Here is a 6,303-nt window from a genome sequence, read left to right on the forward strand (position 1 = left end):
AAGCAGGCTCCCAGTGGAAGAGCCTGACGTGGGGCTCAATCCTGCAACACCAGGATCACGCCCTGAGCCGAAGGCAGACGCCTAACGACTGAGCCACCCAGGCGCCCCCTCCTCCTCCTCTCTTAAAAAAAATAAATAAAAATAAAAAGCAACAGCATAATGAGTGTGGACAAGGATGTGCGTTGCTGATGAGAATGTTAGAAAAGGAGGTTGGATGACCACACGACCCAGCAACGTAAGATGCACCCACAGGATTTGACAGCAGGAACTCAAGCAGATCCTTGTACACCCATGTTCACAGCGGCATTATTCACAGGAGCCAAAAGGTGGAAACAACTCAAGTGCCCATGGACAGAGGAACGGATGAACAAAAACTGTGGTCTATCTGTGCAGTGGAACGTGGGTCGGCCACGAAAGGAACGGAGCTCCACGCTACAACGTGCACGAACCTTGGAAACACGATGCTCGGTGGAAGGAGCCAGATGCAAAAGGACAAATATTCCATCTACGTGCGATGTCCAGGGGCGCCCAGGTGGCTCAGTCGGTTGAACATCTGACTCTTGATTTTGGCTCAGGTCATGATCTGTGGGTTGTGGGATCGAGCCCCATGTCAGACAATGCACTCAGCGGGGAGCCTGCTTCTCCCTCTCTCTCTGCCTCTCTCATCCGCTTGTTCTCTCAAATAAATAAAATACTAAAAAAAAAGAGAGAGAGAGAGAGAGAGAGAAAGCAAGACCCCTAGCTTGCACCACAGACAGGCTGGACACCAAATGCACTGGAGACCTGCATACGTTAGAGAAAACAGAAGCTATCTGCTGGTTGTGGGTAACTTCGACTTCATCAGAATTCAGGATTCCTGTTCAACAGACCCTTGGCAGTTGACAGGCAGATGTGAAACAGGGTGTGGGACACCTGACACCTCAAAGCGCCCGAGGCTCTGTGAGCACCTGGAATGCACCGAAAATAGGAGCCCAGGCAACCAGGGAAATTCCAGCTCAAACGCGAAGATTCACAAAATTAGACAGGTGGGTGGTAACAGGTGCTGCTGACCCTACAAGGGACAGACAGACAGCAGCCGTGTGGAGTGGAGCCCTCGCCTGGCTCCCACCGCCCTCCCCAGCAAATGTCACAACTCGGAGGCGCGTTCCTTCCCAGGGCCTGTTCTCAGGGCGGCTCGGCTTGGCGTTTGGCAGGTGGCGCTCAGACGTGCCACCAGCGTCTCTTCCTCGTGCACGACCTCTGTTTGTCCTTGCTCTCCGTCAGGTGTGGGCTGTATTTGCCCCCAGGCTGTTGCTGGCCTTGTCACTCTTTGGGTGAACAAAACAAATCTGGGACTGTTTACTCTGCACATGAAGAAAAAGCCTTTTTTCCTTTTATGTTCACATGACTAAATCTGTTCCTCATCAGGGGAGACGTCCAGTCACGCCTCCGGGGTTGGACAAGTAGTCACTCCCGGTTTGACTGCCGGTGTAGACGTACTTCACCGTGATCTGATCATCCCCCCGAGTCCAGGGCTGACCAGCCGGCTGCCCCAGCAGGACTCACGTTCTCCGGGGGCAGCGTCTGTTGTCCTGAGTTCCGTAGGATGTCTCCTGTCTGATTTCTCAAAACATCTGTACCCTGATGTGGGCAAAATAGAAAAAGGACCAGAGTCTGCTGGCCTGGAGCCGGAGCAGACCTGTCATGGGTCTCTGCCCAGGCTGCCTCTTCCTGGAAGCCTTACTTGGCTGGCCCAGGCTTCCTGACTCTGGGAGGTTAGCCCCGCTCCTCTGAGCCACTGTTTCCTCCATGATGCCAGTCCAGAGCATGACATTCATTCCATGAATGAAGACCACTGGAGATGGCTTTTTATTCCCATTTTACAGAGAAGAAAACTGAGGCCCGGAGAGAGCCAATGTCTGGCCAGAGCCAATGACTTTCCCGCTTTGGTGGAGGAGCATGGGGACAGTTCTGGTGTCAGGTGCCCCTGGGGCCAAATTCTTCCTCAGCTGCTGCACTGTGAATGGGTTCCAGAGCCTCAGTTTCCAGCTCTGCAGAATGGGCATCAGTGCACAGGGCGCCACACACCTGGCACGGGGTGGGGCGTCGGCCGTCAGCAGGCTCTGGATGCTGGACAGCTTTGCTTCTTCAGAGTTTCGCCAACTTCGGCAAATGCCTGCAACTGAGCCCCAGCTTCAAGGGCATGAGAGGGGCCCCTTCCTGCCTCCCAGGAGTGGCCAGGTCCAGCTGGTGGCCAGGGGAGCGTCCCTTTGCTGCTCTGTTCCCAAGGCTGCAGGGACTGCAGCCATCAGTGAAATAGTCTGGCTGGCCTGAGGCTGACGTGCGGGCAGAGCCTGTCTGAGGGCTGGTGTGGCTGCAGCTAATCACAGACCCAGTGGACGTCCCATGCCCTGCTGAGCCTGACCTTTGCTCAAAGTGACAGACATGCTTGTCTTCTTGGACATTCTGGGAGTGTCTGCAGAGGCCACGGCTGAGGCTGTCAGCCCTGTGGGCTCCTTGCATGCCACGGATCCCCAGGGCTACAAGGCACTGGAGTGACCTCACCAGTCGGGCCCTGCTCAGTCCTCCCACCACCACTTCCCAGGGGTCCATCATCCTGTAGGCTGCATTCCATTGCCTGGGGCCAGAGCTCCCACCATGGCCATCACTGAACTCAAGGGCTGGTTCTGAGAGCCACTGACCCTCTTCCTGGCCTCTGCAACTCCTGTCCCAGCTCACTAACTGCTCCCAGCTGGAGCCCCAGTGCATCCCCCGCACCCACACACCCAACAGGGGCAGGACTGGGTGCTTCATCCAGGGGTGAGGAACACAGGCCGGGACCCAGGGTTGGGGGTGTGTGGGCCAGGGCCCAGGGTGGGGGTGTGTGGGCCGGGACCCAGGGTTGGGGGGTGTGTGGGCCGGGGCCCAGCCAGGACCCAGGGTTAGGGGGGGTGTGAGCCAGGACCCAGGATTGGGGGGGGTGTGGGCCAGGGCCCAGGGTTGTGTGGTGTGTGGGCCAGGATCCAGAGTTGGGGGCATGGGCCAGGATCAGGTTTGACCTGAGTGCCCACCTGCCTGCTGCCACTACCATCCCAAGCCCTGGGCTATGAGGCCCAGTGGAGCGTGTGTGTGTCTTCACTGGCCCCCTGGTGCTGGGGTAGCCTGCTGGGTTCCCAGGTCCTCCCCCTGACCATCATCCGTCCCCCAGCATGACTATCCTGGATGTCACCTTCATGCCTTCTCAGAGGAACAGAGGAGACTCATGCAGAGCTAGATGGGGGTGGGGGGCAGCACACCCCCAGCACGGTACAGTGGTATTGGGGAGAGGGGGCAATCCCGGGGCTGACCCCAGGTCTCTACTTGGGCCCTGCTGACCCTGCCCCCGCCGGCTGAACTGGCTGGGTATCCAGGTCACTGGCCAAGATGAGGGCCGGCCCTCCCTGGCTTGCTTCCAGGATGCACTGGCATCTGTGAGTAGGGGGTGAAGGGGAGAAGGAACTGCCGTTTGCCCAACTGACCCCTGTTCCTCAGGCCTAGTGGAGAGAACCTGGCCATGGTCTCTTCTGTTCTGCAGAGTGGTTCCCTACCCCCATCTCTACCAAGGAAGTGGGCTTCTTCCTCCCAATGCCCCCAGCATAAGAAAGACCTCATTTTCTACAGAGTGTGGGGGACCCCCCAGCCCACCTACCCCCAGCTGCTACAGCCCGAGCTAGGTGAGCTGGAGGGTATCCTCAAGGGAGAGGTTCAGGGCAGGAGGGAAGGGAGCCCAGATGGGGTCCTCTGAGGAGGGTCCGTGACCTCACGAGCTGGGACCTCTCCAGGCTCAGCTCTGGGGCCCAGTGCACAGGGTGACCCTCCCACAGCAACAGGCCAGGCCTGACCTTCACTAACCAATAAAAACACCATGCAGAGAAAACCAAGTGGGCCCCTGATGGCAAAGAGGCCACAGGTTCCTGGTCCTCCAGTCGCTGTGCGGGTCAAGCGCCCTGAGCTATCCGGGGGGCGGGGGTGCTGTCTGAGCCAGCCGCCCCCCCAGCTCCATGTAGCACCTTCCAGGGCCCTTGCAGAGCCGTGGGAGCTGGGGAAGAGGTGGCAGGTGGCAGGCAGGACAGCATCAGAGGGGCCGCACCCAGGGCCAGCGTGAGGACCACAGAGGTGGGGAGTCAGGAGGGCTCAGACATGGCAACAGGGCAAGGATAATGCCCATGTCTCCCAAAAGCGCTGGCTGGCTGCCAAGGGGCCAGCGTGAATGCGGACATGTGTGTGACCCTCAGCCCCAGGGAGGTCTGGATGGGAGGACCTTCCTGTCTCTGAGTCTGCCGTCTTCCCAGGGCCAGCACTGGGGCCCCGACACCCCCACCAGGGGGGTTCCTGGGCTGACCAGCCTGCCATGAGCCCCGGGGGGGGAGGGGCAGCGATGGCAGAGGGTAACTGCTCCCCCAGAAGCCAAGCTCCCAGACCTGCTGGGTCAGCCCACAGAGCTGAACCACGTGACCCCCAGGCGTCGGTGGCCCGAGGACCCCACCCCACCCAGCAGCCCCACAGTGCTGCCACCAGGCATGCAGGTACCTCCCCAGAGCCCCCAGACGGCCCACTGGATGCCTTGGGGGCTGCATACAAACTGTGGGTGCGGCGGGGCCGCCGGCCTGGCCTGGACACGCTCTCAAGGCAGGCACAGTGAAGAGCGCCACGGAGCGGTGGCCGACCTGCCACCACACACCCCGGGCCGGCTGGCAGCTTAGCGAACCCCGGACACCGTCGGCTGGCGCAGGCCTGCGGTGCCCCACGTGGTGTGTCGCGGGGCCTCACCAGCCTCGGGCTGCCCTCCCGTGAGTGCGCCGTGTGCTCGCCATACTTCCCGGGCCACGGCCCGCGGGCCCAGCGACATAGTGGCGCCGCCAGGTCCCCAGGCCGTCAGGCTCTCTCCTACCAGCACCCGGTCAGGCAGCGGAGTTGGGGCTTCCTCCCTTCCTCTCAGCCTACCTGCTGGTGTGCCCCGCAGAGACGCAGCCCCTGCGGCCCGTGCTTGGCCTCTGTGCCTGTGGTCACGTGTGCAGCGGTGAGGCCCTCTTGGCCACCAGCTCCTTCTGCTCTTCTTGCACTGGGTGGGTGCAGAGGGAGGACCCCAGGAGCGCGCGTGCCCTCTCTCTGACCCCACCTCCCCAGCCCCGGGCCCACGCCATCTCGCGCTTGGAGCAGCAGGTCACGCAGGCCTTCTTATTAGCTGCTAATTGCAGGCGCGCCGGGCCTCCCAGGGCCGTTGCCAGATTACACCTGTTGACAAGATGTGGCGGCCCAGCGGGAAGGCGCCGTGCGCTGATTAGGCCGCTAATGATGTGCTCATTGCCCACGGTAATTTCCTTCAACAAATAAAACGTTGTGTCTGTTCAGCCCAGGGACAGTTCTGGCTTCTCGAGGAGCCCAGGGTGCACCCGCGGTTTGGGAGGCCTGGCGGGCTCAGACGGGGACACCTGAGGCCACGACGAGCCGCCAGCACTACCTGCATGTTCTCCTAAGAGAGGCTGCTTTCTCTCTCAATTCCGAGAATGAGGGGCACTGGGACCACCCTAACCACCTAACCACCCTGTGGGCCCTTCCTCACCCTCCGTCCCAGGGCCTGCAGCGCCTCACAGGGCGTGGAAGGGTCTGCAGAGACCGGCCTGGAAGGCTGTGCCCCACACCCACCCAGACAGGGAAGGACACCCATGACCCACAGGGATCTAGGCTGATTCCCCAAGAAACTCCTGAGCGTGAAGACCCTCGCATGGTAAGGAGACACCTAATGGGCCCCCCGCACCAACAAAATAGTCCCCAGTTTACAAAAAGCATGGGGGCAGATTTCGAAGGCTAGAACTCCTTGTTTGGGTGTGAGGCTGGCCTTGTCCTACATGACTGACCCGAATGACCAACTGACTGACCGACCGACTGACCCCTACCAGGCAGGGGCTCGTGCTACAGTGGGAAGCCCCTCCTTTGTGGGCCCCGGTTGTCCCCCCGCCCCGTGTCCGCCGCGGGGGCCAGGGCCTCCACACAGGCTGCAAGTGTCTGGGTAGGTCCATTGGACAGACAGACACCACAAGCATGTGGGCCGCTCCTCAGCGCACGTCCCTCCTCCCTACACCCATGCGGAGCAGGGGAGCAAACCCCACTTCCACGTTCCAGCATCTCGGGGGCCCGGTGATATTGGAGAATGTAGTAAATGTTTTGAAATCATATGTTTAAGAAAAAATTTTTACATTGTAAGTTTTTTATGCATTTAAGCAATTTCCACACCCAACATGGGGCTTGAACTCATGACCCCAGGATCAAGAGTTGCATGCTCTT

The sequence above is a fragment of the Ursus maritimus genome, unplaced genomic scaffold, assembly GCF_017311325.1.
Source record: "Ursus maritimus isolate PB19 unplaced genomic scaffold, ASM1731132v1 scaffold_2, whole genome shotgun sequence".
NCBI lineage: Eukaryota > Metazoa > Chordata > Mammalia > Carnivora > Ursidae > Ursus > Ursus maritimus.